The sequence below is a fragment of the Silurus aristotelis genome (assembly GCF_946808225.1).
Source record: "Silurus aristotelis genome assembly, chromosome: 5".
In the NCBI taxonomy this organism is placed as follows: domain Eukaryota; kingdom Metazoa; phylum Chordata; class Actinopteri; order Siluriformes; family Siluridae; genus Silurus; species Silurus aristotelis.
The window spans coordinates 24,841,068-24,859,435 of NC_139578.1; the positions used below are offsets into that span (position 1 = coordinate 24,841,068).

An 18,368-nucleotide genomic window follows, 5' to 3' on the forward strand; every position below is an offset into this window, starting at 1 on the left:
CCATTCCTCAGGCATCCTCTCCCCTTCCAGAATCCTGTTAAACAATCTGGTTAAAAACTCCACTGCCATCTCTCCTAAACATCTCCACGCTTCTACCGGTATGTCATCTGGTCCAACCGACTTTCCATTCTTCATCCTCTTAATCGCTGCTCTCACTTCCTCCTTACTAATCCTATCTACATCCTGCTTCACTAACTCCACATCCTCCAACCTTCTCTCTCTCTGATTTTCCTCATTCATCAGCTGCTCAAAATACTCCCTCCATCTTCTCAACACACTCTCCTCACTAGTCAACACATTTCCCTCTCCATCCTTTATTGCTCTAACTTGCAGTACATCCTTCCCAGCTCGGTCCCTTTGCTTGGCCAATCGGTATAAATCCTTTTCTCCTTCCTTAGTGTCCAACCTCTTATACAGTTCCTCATATGCCTTTTCCTTGGCTTTCGCCACATCCCTTTTAACCTGCTGCCGCATCTCCTTGTACTCCTGCCTACTTTTCTCATCACTCTGTCGATCCCACTTCTGTTTTGCCAACCTCTTCCCCCTAATGCTCTCCTGCACTTCCTCATTCCACCACCACGTCTCCTTGTCTTGCTTTCTATTTCCAGATGTCACACCAAGTACTTTTCTAGCTGCCTCCCTCATCACTCCTGCAGTAGTTGCCCAATCATCCGGCACCTCTTCACCACCACCGAGCCCCTGTCTGACCTCTTCCCTGAACCTCACACTACACTCTTCCTCCTTCAGTTTCCACCATCTTATTCTTCTTTCAAACCTTACTTTCCTCCTCTTCTTCTTCGCCTCCAAAACCATCCTACAGACCACCATCCGATGCTGTCTAGCTACACTGTCCCCCGCCAACACCTTACAGTCTCCAATCTCCTTCAGGTTGCATCTCCTACACAGAAGATAATCCACCTGTGTGCACCTTCCTCCACTCTTATACGTCACCCTATGATCCTCCTTCTTCTTAAAATACGTGTTCACCACTGCCATTTCCATCCTTTTAGCAAAATCTACCACCATCTGCCCTTCCACATTCCTCTCCTTAAAACCATACCTACCCATCACCTCCTCATCACCTCTGTTCCCTTCACCTACATGCCCATTAAAGTCTGCCCCAATCACCAATCGTTCTTTCCTAGGTACACCATCTACCACTTCATCTAATTCACTCCAGAATCTTTCTTTCTCCTCCATCTCACAGCCAACTTGTGGAGCATAGGCACTGATGACATTTATCATCATCCCTTCAACTTCCACCTTCACGATCATCACCCTATCAGAAACTCTCTTCACCTCCACTACACTCTTACTGTACGCTTCCTTCAGAATCACCCCTACACCATTTCTCTTCCCATCCACACCATGATAAAACAGTTTAAACCCACCTCCAATGTTCCTGGCCTTACTCCCTTTCCACTTGGTCTCCTGAACACACAACACATCTACCTTTCTCCTCTCCATCATATCAGCTATCTCTCTCCCTTTACCCGTCATAGTACCAACATTTAAAGTACCAACCCGAACCTCTACTCTCCTACACTGCTCCTTTTCCTGCCGTCTCTGTAGACACCTTCCTCCTCTCCTTCTCCTCCTTCGGCCAACAGTAGCCCAATTTCCACCGGTACCCTGTCGGCTAACGATACCTGTGGCGGTCGTTGTTAACCCGGGCCTCGACCGATCCGGTATGAAATTCTCATTTGTGATCCGCATATTTGATTTGGCACATGTTTTACGCTGGATGCCCTTCCTAACGCAACCCTCCCCATTTACCCGGGCTTGGGACCGGCACTAAGAGTACACTGGCTTGTGCCCCCCTAATGGCTGGGTTCTGATGATCTACTGTACCTGACAGGGGAAAAAAATGATGCAATCAAAACTACTTTACCATCACAATATTTCATAATATTTAAACTTTTTAATATTCACTTGCACATTCATCCACAAAACATGAACTGATATCCCAGTACCACCAAGGCACCGGGTGAAACCCAACAGAAAGTCTCTGTGGCACAATCGATTAGCGTGTTACGATGTTGGTGGTAAGAGGACACCCAGTGATGTGTTCACTTTTAAATTTGCCACATTCTATATTACAAAACCAATTTGCAAATATATTGAGGTTTCCTGGTTTTAATTTGTCAGTTAAATAGTGCACCTTGTATCTCCAGTCTGTAATATCCAACTGTGGGTTGAAACATCAATCACCATTTTCATCTTTCTGAGTGAATGACAGTACTTTAAGCTGACTTTAGCAGGTCTCTGTGGCGCAATTGGTTAGCGCGTTCGGCTGTTAACCGAAAGGTTGGTGGTTTGAGCACACCCAGGGACGTGTTCCTTTTTTAAGTTTGCCACATTCTCTTGTGTAACTCATGTAAACAGTCCACCGAATCTTTTTTATAGAACATTATTATAAGCTGCAGGAAATCTATTGTGGTAGGCAGTGCTGCTTAGTCAAAAATAAATAACTGTTTATTTTGAGTCGGCAATGACTTGCTTATTTAGAATAAACTAACACATTTTCCACAAGTAACATCAGAGATAATACAACAGCTATGATACAACAAATGCCAAGCAGGTAGGTAAAGTTTAACTTGTGTTGTGAGAAACAGGAAGCCAGCTAGCACATATTTTCAAACTGCTAGTCATCATAAATCACAGTGAAGTGTAACAAAGGCCCAACTTAGCTAAGGCCCAACTGCCCTCGACTACGTACATGAGCTCATATATGCCTCTGATGATCTACTGTACCTGACAGGGGAAAAAAGTATGCCATCAAAACTCCTTTACCATTTCAAAATTTCATAGTCTTCCAACTTTTTAATATTTACTTGCACATTCATCCACAAAACATGGACTGATATCCCAGTACCACCAAGGCACCGGGTGAAACCCACTAGAAAGTCTCTATGGCACAATCGATTGCCTGTTAACCGAGAGGTTTGTGGTACGAGGACACCCAGTGATGTTTCCGTTTTTAGGTTTGCCACATTCGATATTACAAAACCAATTTACAATTATATTTGGGTTTACTGGTGGTAATTTGTCAGCTAAATAGTGCACCTTGTCTCTCCAGTCTGTAATATCCAACTGTTGGTTGACACATCAAGCACCATTTTCATCTTTCTAAATGAATGACCGTGCATTAAACCAGCTTCAGCAGGTCTCTGTGGCGCAATCGGTTAGCGCGTTCGGCTGTTAACCGAAAGGTTGGTGGTTCGAGCCCACCCAGGGACGGATTTCCTTTTTTGTTTGCCACATTCGTGTAACTCATGTAAACAGTCCACCGAATCTTTTAATCAGAATGACAAGAAAGTGTACTTGTAAACGTGGCTAATTTTATTTTTAATAGAACATAATTATAAGCTGCAGGAAATCTATCGTGGTATGAAGTGCTGCTTAGTCAAAAATAAATAACTGTTTAGTTTGGGTCGGCAATGGCATGCTTATCTAGAATAAACTAACAAATGTTCTAAAAGTAACATCAGAGATAATACAACAGTTATGATACAACAACTGCCAAGCAGGTAGGTAAAGTTTAACTTGTGTTGTGAGACACAGAAAGCCAGCTAAGAACATATTTTCAAACAGATTTCATCATAGATCACAGTGAAGTGTAACAAAGGCCCAACTTAGCTAAGGCCCAACTGCCCTCAACTCAGACATGAGCTCATATATGCCCCTGATGATCTACTGTACCTGACAGGGGAAAAGAATTATGCCATCAAAACTACTTTACCATCACATTTCATCAAATTTCATAATCTTTCAACTTTTTAATATTCAATTGCACATTCATCCACAAAACATGGACATATATCTTAGTACCACCAAGGCACCGGGTGAAACCCAATAGAAAGTCTCTGTGGGCAATCGGTTAGCGTGTTACCCGAAAGGTTGGTGGTTCTAAAACACCCAGTGACATGTCTGTTTTTAAGTTTGCCACATTCGATATTACAAAACCAATTTGCAATTATATTTGGGTTTACTGGTGGTAATTTGTCAGCTAAACAGTGCACCTTGTATCTCCAGTCTGTAATATCCAACTGTTGGTTGAAACATCAAGCACCATTTTCATCTTTCTGAGTGAATGACCCTGCATTAAACCAGCTCCAGCAGGTCTCTGTGGCGCAATCGGTTAGCGCGTTCGGCTGTTAACCGAAAGGTTGGTGGTTCGAGCCCACCCAGGGACGTGTTCCTTTTGCTTTATAACAAACACTAATCTACTTTAACCTGACCTTAGATGGCAGACCATAAACATTTGATAAGTACAAGCCAATAAGAACGGTGTGTATATTGAGCACTGTGGCTACTTGATCCGTACCAGAAATACAATCTGTACTGCACATGTGCGCAAATGAGAATCAAGAGAATCGCTAGTAAAGAGCTATTTCTGGTACGGATTGGGTAGCCACAAGCACAAAATAAAGAAAGAAACGAGTCTCATTAAATCTATTACATTGTAAATTTGTATATAACTTTATAATAATCTGTAGGAAATCTATTGTGGTATGCGGTGCTGATCGATCAAAAGCATATAACTGATTAGTTTGGGTCAGCAATGTCATGCTTATCTAGAATAAGGTCACAAGCTTGCTAAAAGTAACACCTGAGGTCATACAACAGCTATCATACAACTATACATACAACTGTCAAGCAGGGAGGATGAAGTTCAGCATGTTGTGAGACACAGGAAGCCAGCCAGCACATATTTACAAACTGCTTTTCACTAGATCACAGTAAAGTCAAACACTTGGCAAAGGTCCAACTACCCTCAACTACGTACTTAAGCTCACATATGTCCCTGATTAAATAGTGACAATACCTGACAAGGAAAAAAACATGAATCCACAAAACTGCTACCCCACTACTCCACAAAATTTAATCATCTTTTAATTTTTTTATATCCACTTGCATATTCATCCACAAGAGCCTGCATGAGGTCGGGCTCAATTGTCATTTGGCACGGTGTGCTGTTGCTTTTAAATATAATGAATATATTCAAATATAATAACAAAAATAAAACATATGTAAAAATAAACATAACACAAATTATAAAATGCAAAAGCGCACATCGTCCCTGGGTGGGCTCGAACCACCAACCTTTCGGTTAACAGCCGAACGCGCTAACCGATTGCGCCACAGAGACTGAGCTGAAGCACGTGCTTCTAGGAAACGCTCTTATTGCAAAGCTCATGCCATGTAGACTGCAAAGTGTGTGATCCAAACATAATGATAGACAAGCCAAGATTCGCAATCAAATCAACTACTAAATTTTCAGCATCAACATTCAGCTTTTTATCATTCACATACACATTCATCCACAAGAGCCTGCATGATGTCAGGCCCCGATGTCAAGCAAGATGTGTTTCTAAGTTTATCCAAAAGCTATTCGGTGGGGTTGAGGTCATGGCTCAGGACCCCCACATTCTTTCAATCTCTAATTCTATTCCATGTTTATATTTCTAATTTATATCTAAATTTTTCTTTGTTCACTGCATTATACTAGCTTAATTTTTTGCAATCCATTCACACCTATCATGACAGTTGCATTGTAATATTTGCAATGTTTTTATTATATTTATAATATTAAAAGTTTTATTTGCACTGTTTATAAAATACTATTTTCATATGCAACATTTACTTTATCGCCACATCCTGATCTTTTGTATTTCTGGTTAAATGCGGAGATGCCGGTTGAACTTCTCTTTGTAATAATAATAATGTTCAATTTAATCTTATATAATCTGATCACATTACAAGTGTATGTTGTGAAATTGAAAATTTAAATCAGGTTACTTCCAGTGATGACCAAGTGAAAAATCCCCAAGATTCCATAGACGACAAGCAAAAGTACAGATGGGGATTTCCCTTAAAGCCTTTCATTCAACTGACAAAAGAAGGAATGTTGTGTTGCAGATAAATTGTTAGAATGTATTTTTTCATACAAATCATAACTTGCCAAGGCGCATTCTAAAGCACTTTCGAAAATGAAAATACAAATACGCAATACTTTCCATTGTGTTGCTTTACAGTAAAGTAAAGTTGCTGTACAGTTGCTCTACAGTTTAACACTGTAGTGTGTCATAAACCAGTATATATTATAATATTATAATATGATACAATACATTGTGCAAAATAAATTATGCAAAAAATCTGTCTCTTTAAATCTCCCAATGGTTAAAATTCTGGACTCAGCACCCGCTGACAATAAACAATGAGGAGAAACTGTAAACTGTAAATAATCCAAGAAAGATCCACAGGGGAAAAGTTGTTTGGCATGGTTAAAAGGTTGAACAATCAAAGCTTCTGTACAAAAAGAAACAAAAAGTAAAAGTGTACAGGATAAAAACAAGGAAGCAAAGAGTGTCACAGTCATTTGTAACTCCAGAGAAGAACAAACACTAACCAATATGGGGGGTGTCCTTGGTTTTTTATTATTTTCCAATAAGGTAAGGTTTTTTTTATTCTACATAATGATAACCTTATTTTAGATAAGAGCAGGAGGATAACTATGAGAAAATATCTGTGTCTAAGAATATTGTAAATTTGCTCTTTTTTACTACTGCAATATTAATAGCAAATAATTATTGACAAAAAAAAGATTTTCTTAGCATGTCCTTTTGTTGCTGTAATAAAAGTGTGCTGTCAGGATGACATAAATTATACAAGTTTAACATTAAACTTAAATCTTTTACAGCACAATCCATTTAAGATCAAAGTGTTGTCTTAAGACTCAGTAAAAAATTATCTGATCTTTTGCACAAAGCAGCCTATTACACATTTAATACAATTAAAATGGGACCTAGAAATAGTGCAGAATAGATATTCAAGATTTTCAAATTGTATTTTCTTTTTTCCGAAATGTCTACGGAAATAAGACTGAATCAAGCCCAGTGGCAGGCACATCTCCAAATCCAGAAAAAGAGAAATGCGATCCTCTATGCATTCCAGATGACAGTAAGCTTTTAGCTTTAATGCATTTTAACCAAATGTGCTTTATGTTTGAGTTTGTCTTAAGTGATTGTGAGAATAATCACAATTTGTTATTTTAGACACCGCAGGAGACATATCAAGGACTGGGAGCATCTTTCAACCAAGCGAAACATCAGATCACCTTGAAGATGTGGATAAGATAAACATCCATGTTATTAATTCTGGGAGATCAATAGAAATCATGATATTTCCCTTAGAGAAAATATCATATTTGCTTCAGCATGCATGTGAGCATTTTCACAAGAAACCAGAGTGTATGAAGCTTATTTTTGAAGGTAAATTTTAACATTCTAATCATAATGACATCTGTTTTGATAAATCTATACACTGTAAAAATTATAAATACATAGCTTAACAAATATTATTAAAGTGTTAGAAGTGAGTGTTTACCCTTTAAAATAATGATCTTAATAATATATAAATCGGTAACATCGTATCCAGTAGGGGTGTAATGTACACGTATTCGTACTGAAAACTTTTCAGAACAGGGCTTTCGGTTAAATACACACATGTACCGAATGCAATCCTTTTTACACGTGGAACATAGTTACAATCCGAGTTCCTTCAGGAATGTCTTAAGTACTGATGCACAAAAATGAAAATTCTGGGTCGAAACTGGAACTTCAGAACACATATGGCTGAAAACTAGCATATTTTAAAATATTTGTAATAGTTTTTGTATAATTGATTGTATTAATATTACACTTTTAAATATGATGTCATTTTTATTAATCTGAACTGAAAAACTGCAAACCAATTAAATAATCACACTTTGAATTTTTTATTGAAAGTATCACAACAAATTGGAAAACCCGAAAGTATCAAACCAAGTATTAAACAAAATATTTAAAAACAAACTTTAATATTTTAATCTACATTTAGGTTTTTTTTACATAATAAAATGTAACAATTATTGTGCAAAACAGCAGAAATACAAACTATAACGAACCTTAAACTGTAAACAGATGTAGCCACTAGTCAAGAACCAAGTTTTTAAGCCTACACAAATTTTTATGTAACTGCACATTCAGCAAATTCAACTGCTTCCTATTTCAAGAAAAAAGTGTCAGGTTTCTCTTCAAGATGTTGTTCTCAGTTGATGAATCAAACCTGTAGTGTAAAGTGCTTTGGCACCGTACCCCCTCTTGAAACTTTTACAGCACAGACACTGTATATTGCAAATTTGTTGTCGTTAGGGCTGTAATAATTCTTCGAGTAACTCGAGAAATTTTATTAAATAAATTAATTTAGTCCATTTTACTAAAGACTGAGCACTGTGTTTCCCACTGACCATTATTACTGACGCACCAACCGTCTGATTCAGACTAAAAAAAAAATGGCAGAAAGTTTTCAAAATTTGTAATAATTTCAAACTAAAACAAAGAAAACTGTCACGGATAGACCGGGTGTCAGGAACCGGGAGTAAAACAAGGTGTCGTTTATTAGTCTTGAATATTCAAACACAAAAGGGTCAGACACGAAACTGCAGGAAATTACAAATTTAACTAAATCAAGCTTCACCCAAAGCGTAGCGTGGAGCATGGGAAACACAGGTGGTCGTAAGCACAGTTGGCAGTCCAGATGATCTATAGCTGTAAACTCTAGATCAGACGGTGAGTGAAGGGGAAAAGGGGCCTTATAAAGGGGATGAGTAAATGGAGGACAGGTGTAGGTGATTAGACAGAGGGCACGCAAGTGTTGAGCATTGGAGTGAGGCGTAACTGGTGGCTCTCTGACATTAACCCCCCCATCCAGGGGCGGCTTCTGACGCCCCAAACAAGGTCCCGGGGACATTTACTGTGGAAAACTTTCACCCAATCTCAAATTAATCCAATGATATGCAAAAAACTACTGTGTTTGGTATCTCAAGGTGAAACACATCAGCACAGAAACACATTTTTCCTACACTATTAATAAATATAATTTTTTCCAGTAATAATGTTTAACGTATAAGAAACATTTTACATTTGATGTTCTACAATGGTTATTGTGTAACTATTTAATAACAAACATTGTCATTGTCATAAGTTTTTTTCCATTTATTTGGTTTCAGGAGAACAATTGGATTTGACGATGATGGTGAATCACTACCCAAAGCTGCGAGGGGGATCAAAAGTGAACCTTATTCATGCTTCCTGAAAGACACTCCATTGTTTTAATTTAGTGTTTCTTTTTAAAACAGTATATACACTACAAAAGCACAGAATAGAGTCATGTATTTTTCATGTCACAGCCCGGTCACTGTCTGCTGGAGTAGCCAGCTCCCAACAACCACAATGACCTCCCAACACAGACAGACAGACAGACAGACAGACAAACACACACACACACACACACACACACACACACACACACACACACCACACACACACACACACACACACACACACACACACACACACACACACACTCACTCTTAATAGGGTCCATACACCAACCAGTTTTGGAAGAATGTTGTATCTTGTTCCACAGTCTTACCAAGCTTTACTATATCAAGTATTGAATTACCACGTTAACGTTCCTTTGTCTGTTTTCTGGTATTGGATTTTTATTGTGATCCTTGTGACTCTGTTCGCTCATCTCATAATCTTTTGCTTGTTTTCTGATCACAATTCCTGTCTGACATATTGGATTTGTATGAATTTGTTTTATACAGTCTGCCTCATCCGCAACTGGATCTGCCTGCAGCAGTATTAAACTTTGATTTAATATTTTCTGTATGTACAGTTAGGAATGCAAGATAAAATAAAGCTTTCAAGTTTTTATATTTTATGCTAGACAATATATTATTTGTGGAAGTATTAGTAATCATTGAAAGTATCATTAATTTGTCAAAAAAATGAAAATTACACTGTTGAATTTAAAATGTTTTTTTCTAGAACTTCTAAAAACAAAAAAAAAATGCACATAAAAAGTCTAGTAAGCATTGTTAAAAAATAAATTACATGATGTCAGATAGTTTTTTTAGGATTTGATAAAAGCACCAGAAGGTTTTTAACATATGCTGTCAAATGACCACCACAAACACACACGCACACACAAGACTTGGAGATTACTAGCCACTTAAAAGTGGCCGACCAGATTTAGCGCTGCTTCTGGGAAAGGTGTCACTAGAGATAATCATAAAACGTCGTCATCTAAACACACCGATGAAAAAGTCTTTTGACACCCAACATGAGATTTAATTACACAACTCTGAGAGTGAGTATAATACCCTACCAACAGAACTAGTCAGGAACAGTACTAACTCATCCCGCTTACATAAAAGCACTAGCACACAAGCCTCAGGCAACACATGCGCAGTACCTTACTGCCAGTTAAAAGACTATCAGAGACAATGTTTAATTTTACAAAGAACCAAAAACTACACCAGAAACAAATCTCTGTGACGCAATTGGTTAGCTGAATTGTATAGGGTATCTTTGGATGCGGTAGCATGACATTTTTTCTTCATTGAACTAGGAGACCCAAACCTGTTCCAGCATGACAAAGCCCCTGTACACCAAAGCAAACTCGATAAAGATATGCTTTGCATGGGTTGAAGAAAAGGATCTCCTGCTATAAAGCTCTAAACTCAAACCTATTGAACGTCTTTAGTAGGAATTAGAATGCTGACTGCACCCCGGGCCTCTTCACCAAAGGTGCCGATAAAGGCACTTCTCTGTGACTTAGTCATCTCAGCGCAACCGTGCATAAGAAATGCTCGCCCAACATGGGGCTCGAACCCACGACCTTTCGGTTAAGAGTCTCATGCTCTACCGACTGAGCTAGCCGGGCAGGTATGCCTCACAGCCCTGCTACATAAAAGCGCAAGCACACAGCCCTCACTCAACCCACCCACCAGCAGCTGATCTGGCTATTTAAGCACCATCGGAGCCAACGTGGATTTTCCAAACCACCAAAGGAGCCTATAACAGCAGGTCTCTGTGGCGCAATCGGTTAGCGCGTTCGGCTGTTAACCGAAAGGTTGGTGGTTCGAGCCCACCCAGGGACGTGGTGGCTTGTGTTTTACACCAAGCGCTACTCAACGAACTGAACTAGATGCAAATGGAGGAGCGAGTGACTGTTTCTGGCAGGGTGATGCATCTTGGCAAAGTTGTTGCGGGTTGTAATTTTGTGCCAGCACAGTGTAAAAGGGTGGCCAGACCAGATTCAGCGCTGCTTCTCGAAAAGATGTGCAAAGAGATAAACACGAAATTTAGTAATCTCAGCACATCTGTGCAAAAGATGTCCATGCCCAACGTGGGGCTCGAACCCAATACCCTGATTTTTTAGCCAATCGGGCAACGTTTCTCCTCTGCAGTGCCGGAAAGCTTTACACGTTGAAAATGAAATAGGCAACAATCAACAGAATTGCATGGTATCAAACTAAGACACTGACCCATTTAGAGAACTCTGTCTAACAATCGGCTCTGGAGCAGACGAAACAAGACGGATGAAGCAGAGCAGCCTCGTTCATACGTCAACAGCTTTAAACCTGGATGCACCATAAATGTCTGATGTTTATGAGAAATAAGGGGTTGGAATAAGGCAAACATTTTTTTTTTTTTTTTATGTGTCCTACTCTTAAATGCCTGCACTTCAGATATCTGCAGTGCATTGTATAACCCTCTCTGGACACCAATTTGGCAAGAACCTCACGTTTGATTTAAACAGTTCACATTTCGTTGAGGCCAACTTCACTCCACATTCCACAAAACTCTGGAGAACAAGATAGATATGCAACAAGTGTTTCACAAAGCTGCAACAGAGTACCAGGTTGTCATCCATGTATGAGAGTCGGATTGTGTCTTTCAGACCAGCCAAACGGCGCTCCATACTACTCTGAAACTCTGCAGTTGCTGATCTCAGACCAAACGTAATGTGCACCCATTTACAGAGCCCCCGTGTTGACTACTGTAAGTGGCAGACTTTCATTGTAAATGATGCATTCTGGTGGAGGGTTGAGGATGTCATTAGAAAAGAACGTGTTGGCCTTGGGCTTGTGAACTCACATGCGCTCTTATACCCTATATGTGCAAATGTATTGGGACACCTGACATTCCCAGCTACATGCGATTCCTTCCCAAACTGTTTTTGCAAAACCTGAATTGTACAAGGTATCTTTGGATGCGGTAGCATGAAATTTTTTCTTCATTGAACTAAGAGACCCAAACCTGTTCCAGCATGACAAAGCCCCTGTACACCAAAGCAAACTCGATAAAGATATGCTTTGCATGGGTTGAAGTAAAGGATCTCCTACTTTAAAGCTCTAAACTATTGAACGTCTTTAGTATGAATTGAAATGCTGACTGCACCCCGGGCCTCTTCACCAAAGGTGCCAATAAAGGCACTTCTCTATGACTTAGTCATCTCAGCGCAACCGTGCATAAGAAATTCTCACCCAACGTGGGGCTCGAACCCACGACCCTGTGATTACGAGTCTCATGCTCTACCGACTGAGCTAGCCGGGCAGGAATGCCGCACAGCCCTGCTAAATAAAAGCGCAAGCACACAGCCCTCACTCAACCCACCCACCAGCAGCTGATCTGGCTTTTTAAGCACCATCGGAGCCAACGTGGATTTTCCAAACCACCAAAGGAGCCTATAACAGCAGGTCTCTGTGGCGCAATCGGTTAGCGCGTTCGGCTGTTAACCGAAAGGTTGGTGGTTCGACCCCACCCAGGGACGTGGTGGCTTGTGTTTTACACCAAGCGCTACTCAACGAACTGAACTAGATGCAAATGGAGGAGCGAGTGACTGTTTCTGGCAGGGTGATGCATCTTGGCAAAGTTGTTGCGGGTTGTAATTTTGTGCCAGCACAGTGTAAAAGGGTGGCCAGACCAGATTCAGCGCTGCTTCTCGAAAAGATGTGCACAGAGATAAACACGAAATTTAGTAATCTCAGCACATCCGTGCAAAAGATGTCCATGCCCAACGTGGGGCTCGAACCCAATACCCTGATTTTTTAGCCAATCGGGCAACGTTTCTCCTCTGCAGTGCCGGAAAGCTTTACACGTTGAAAATGAAATAGGCAACAATCAACAGAATTGCATGGTATCAAACTAAGACACTGACCCATTTAGAGAACTCTGTCTAACAATCGGCTCTGGAGCAGACGAAACAAGACGGATGAAGCAGAGCAGCCTCGTTCATACGTCAACAGCTTTAAACCTGGATGCACCATAAATGTCTGATGTTTATGAGAAATAAGGGGTTGGAATAAGGCAAACATTATTTTTTTTTTTTTATGTGTCCTACTCTTAAATGCCTGCACTTCAGATATCTGCAGTGCATTGTATAACCCTCTCTGGACACCAATTTGGCAAGAACCTCACGTTTGATTTAAACAGTTCACATTTCGTTGAGGCCAACTTCACTCCACATTCCACAAAACTCTGGAGAACAAGATAGATATGCAACAAGTGTTTCACAAAGCTGCAACAGAGTACCAGGTTGTCATCCATGTATGAGAGTCGGATTGTGTCTTTCAGACCAGCCAAACGGCGCTCCATACTACTCTGAAACTCTGCAGTTGCTGATCTCAGACCAAACGTAATGTGCACCCATTTACAGAGCCCCCGTGTTGACTACTGTAAGTGGCAGACTTTCATTGTAAATGATGCATTCTGGTGGAGGGTTGAGGATGTCATTAGAAAAGAACGTGTTGGCCTTGGGCTTGTGAACTCACATGCGCTCTTATACCCTATATGTGCAAATGTATTGGGACACCTGACATTCCCAGCTACATGCGATTCCTTCCCAAACTGTTTTTGCAAAACCTGAATTGTACAAGGTATCTTTGGATGCGGTAGCATGAAATTTTTTCTTCACTGAACTAAGAGACCCAAACCTGTTCCAGCATGACAAAGCCCCTGTACACCAAAGCAAACTCGATAAAGATATGCTTTGCATGGGTTGAAGTAAAGGATCTCCTACTTTAAAGCTCTAAACTATTGAACGTCTTTAGTATGAATTGAAATGCTGACTGCACCCCGGGCCTCTTCACCAAAGGTGCCAATAAAGGCACTTCTCTATGACTTAGTCATCTCAGCGCAACCGTGCATAAGAAATTCTCACCCAACGTGGGGCTCGAACCCACGACCCTGTGATTACGAGTCTCATGCTCTACCGACTGAGCTAGCCGGGCAGGAATGCCGCACAGCCCTGCTAAATAAAAGCGCAAGCACACAGCCCTCACTCAACCCACCCACCAGCAGCTGATCTGGCTTTTTAAGCACCATCGGAGCCAACGTGGATTTTCCAAACCACCAAAGGAGCCTATAACAGCAGGTCTCGGTGGCGCAATCGGTTAGCGCGTTCGGCTGTTAACCGAAAGGTTGGTGGTTCGACCCCACCCAGGGACGTGGTGGCTTGTGTTTTACACCAAGCGCTACTCAACGAACTGAACTAGATGCAAATGGAGGAGCGAGTGACTGTTTCTGGCAGGGTGATGCATCTTGGCAAAGTTGTTGTGGGTTATAATTTTGTGCCAGCACAGTGTAAAAGGGTGGCCAGATCAGATTCAGCGCTGCTTCTCGAAAAGATGTGCCTAGAGATAAACACGAAATTTAGTAATCTCAGCGCATCCGTGCAAAAGATGTCCATGCCAGGTTGTCATCCAGGTATGAGATTTGGATTGTGTCTTTCAGACCAGCCAAACGGCTCTCCATACTACTCTGAAACTCTGCAGTTGCTGATCTCAGACCAAACGTAATGTGCACCCATTTACAGAGCCCCCGTGTTGACTACTGTGCAAATGTATTGGGACACCTGACATATGTGCAAATGTATTGGGACACCCGACTTTCCCAGCTATATGCGATTCCTTCCCAAACTGTTTTTGCAAACCTGAATTGTACAGGGTATCTTTGGATGCAGTAGCATGAAATTTTTTGTTCATTGAACTAGGAGACCCAAACCTGTTCCAGCATAACAAAGCCCCTGTACACCAAAGCAAACTCGATAAAGATATGCTTTGCATGGGTTGAAGAAAAGGATCTCCTGCTATAAAGCTCTAAACTCAAACCTATTGAACGTCTTTAGTAGGAATTGAAATGCTGACTGCACCCCGGGCCTCTTCACCAAAGGTGCCGATAAAGGCACTTCTCTGTGACTTAGTCATCTCAGCGCAACCGTGCAGAAGAAATCCTCACCCAACGTGGGGCTCGAACCCACGACCCTGAGATTAAGAGTCTCATGCTCTACCGACTGAGCTAGCCGGGCAGGCTGGCCGCCCAGCACTGCTATATAAAAGTACACAGCCCTCACTCAACCCACCCACCAGCAGCTGATCTGGCTATTTAAGCACCATCGGAGCCAACGTGGATTTTCCAAACCACCAAAGGAGCCTATACCAGCAGGTCTCTGTGGCGCAATCGGTTAGCGCGTTCGGCTGTTAACCGAAAGGTTGGTGGTTCGAGCCCACCCAGGGACGTGATAGCTTGTGTTTTACACCAAGCGCTACTCAACGAACTGAACTAGATGCAAATGGAGGAGCGAGTGACTGTTTCTGGCAGGGTGATGCATCTTGGCAAAGTTGTTGTGGGTTATAATTTTGTGCCAGCACAGTGTAAAGGGTGGCCAGACCAGATTCAGCGCTGCTTCTCGAAAAGATGTGCCCAGAGATAAACACGAAATTAAGTAATCTCAGCGCATCAGTGCAAAAGATGTCCATGCCCAACGTGGGGCTCGAACCCAAGACCCTGATTTTTTAGCCAATCGGGCAGCGTGTCTCCTCTGCAGTGCCGGAAAGCTTTACACACAGAAAATGAAATAGGCAACAATCAACAGAATTGCATGGTATCAAACTAAGACACTGACCCATTTAGAGAACTCTGTCTAACAATCGGCTCTGGAGCAGACGAAACAAGACGGATGAAGCAGAGCAGCCTCGTTCATACGTCAACAGCTTTAAACCTGGATGCACCATAAATGTCTGATGTTTACGAGAAATAAGGGTTGGAATTAGGCAAAAAATAATTCGGCAAAGCTAATTCGATAAAGATATGCTTTGCATGGGTTGAAGTAAAGGATCTCCTGCTATAAAGCTCTAAACTCAAACCTATTGATCGTCTTTAGTATGAATTGGAATGCTGACTGCACCCCAGGCCTCTTCACCAAAGGTGGCGATAAAGGCACTTCTCTGTGACTTAGTCATCTCAGCGCAACCGTGCATAAGAAATCCTCGCCCAACATGGGGCTCGAACCCACAACCCTGAGATTAAGAGTCTCATGCTCTACCGACTGAGATAGCCGGGCAGGATGGCCGCACAGCCCTGCTACATAAAAGCACAAGCACACAGCACTCACTCAGCCCACCCACCAGCAGCTGATCTGGCTATTTAAGCACCATCGGAGCCAACGTGGATTTTCCAAACCACCAAAGGAGCCTATAACGGCAGGTCTGTGTGGCGCAATCGGTTAGCGCATTCGGCTGTTAACCGAAAGGTTGGTGGTTCGAGCCCACCCTGGGACGTGGAGGCTTGTGTTTTACACCAAGCGCTACTCAACGAACTGAACTAGATGCAAATGGAGGAGCGAGTGACTGTTTCTGGCAGGGTGATGCATCTTGGCAAAGTTGTTGTGGGTTATAATTTTGTGCCAGCACAGTGTAAAAGGGTGGCCAGACCAGATTCAGCGCTGCTTCTCGAAAAGATGTGCCCAGAGATAAACACGAAATTAAGTAATCTCAGCGCATCCGTGCAAAAGATGTCCATGCCCAACGTGAGGCTCGAACCCAAGACCCTGATTTTTTAGCCAATCGGGCAGCGTGTCTCCTCTGCAGTGCCGGAAAGCTTTACACGTAGAAAATGAAATAGGCAACAATCAACAGAATTGCATGGTATCAAACTAAGACACTGACCCATTTAGAGAACTCTGTCTAACAATCGGCTCTGGAACAGACGAAACAAGACGGATAAAGCAGAGCAGCCTCGCTCATACGTCAACAGCTTTAAACCTGGATGCACCATAAATGTCTGATGTTTACGAGAAATACGGGTTGGAATTAGGCAAACATTTGTTTTTATGTTTCCACTCTTAAATGCCTGCACTTCAGATATCTGCAGTGCATTGTATAACCCTCTCTGGACACCAATTTGGCAAGAACCTCACGTTTGATTTAAACAGTTCACATTACGTTGAGGCCAACCACACTCCACATTCCACAAAACTCTGGAGAACAAGATAGATATGCAACAAGTGTTTCACAAAGCTGCAACAGAGTACCAGGTTGTCATCCATGTATGAGAGTCGGATTGTGTCTTTCAGACCAGCCAAACGGCTCTCCATACTACTCTGAAACTCTGCAGTTGCTGATCTCAGACCAAACGTAATGTGCACCCATTTACAGAGCCCCCGTGTTGACTACTGTAAGTGGCAGACTTTCATTGTAAATGATGCATTCTGGTGGAGGGTTGAGGATGTCATGAGAAAAGAACGTGTTGGCCTTGGGCTTGTGAACTCACATGCGCTCTTTTACACTATATGTGCAAATGTATTGGGACACCTGACATTCCCAGCTATATGCGATTCCTTCCCAAACTGTTTTTGCAAACCTGAATTGTACAGGGTATCTTTGGATGCAGTAGCATGAAATTTTTTCTTCATTGAACTAAGAGACCCAAACCTGTTCCAGCATAACAAAGCCCCTGTACACCAAAGCAAACTCGATAAAGATATGCTTTGCATGGGTTGAAGAAAAGGATCTCCTGCTATAAAGCTCTAAACTGAAACCTATTGAATGTCTTTAGTAGGAATTGAAATGCTGACTGCACCCCGGGCCTCTTCACCAAAGGTGTTGATAAAGGCACTTCTCTGTGACTTAGTCATCTCAGCGCAACCGTGCAGAAGAAATCCTCACCCAACGTGGGGCTCAAACCCACGACCCTGAGATTAAGAGTCTCATGCTCTACCGACTGAGCTAGCCGGGCAGGATGGCTGCACAGCCCTGCTACATAAAAGCGCAAGCACACAGACCTCACGCAACCCACCCACCAGCAGCTGATCTGGCTATTTAAGCACCATCGGAGCCAACGTGCATTTTCCAAACCACCAAAGGAGCCTATAAGAGGAGGTCTCTGTGGCGCAATCGGTTAGCGCGTTCGGCTGTTAACCGAAAAGTTGGTGGTTCGACCCCACCCAGGGACGTGGTGGCTTGTGTTTTACACCAAGCGCTACTCAACGAACTGAACTAGATGCAAATGGAGGAGCGAGTGACTGTTTCTGGCAGGATGAGGCATCTTGGCAAAGTTGTTGTGGGTTATAATTTTGTGCCAGCACAGTGTAAAAGGGTGGCCAGACCAGATTCAGCGCTGCTTCTCGAAAAGATGTGCCCAGAGATAAACACAAAATTTTGTAATCTCAGCACATCCGTGCAAAAGATGTCC

The 18,368-nt window shown here is 41.9% G+C and overlaps 1 long non-coding RNA gene across 1 annotated transcript; it reads left to right on the forward strand.

Annotated features, from left to right (window-relative positions):
* Positions 1–6,058: 6,058 nt before the first annotated feature.
* Positions 6,059–9,766, forward strand: LOC310726953. The gene is made up of 4 exons (XR_014533897.1): positions 6,059–6,455; positions 6,885–6,963; positions 7,059–7,274; positions 9,053–9,766. It is a non-coding gene; the product is annotated as an uncharacterized lncRNA (long non-coding RNA).
* The last annotated feature ends 8,602 nt before the right edge of the window (positions 9,767–18,368 follow it).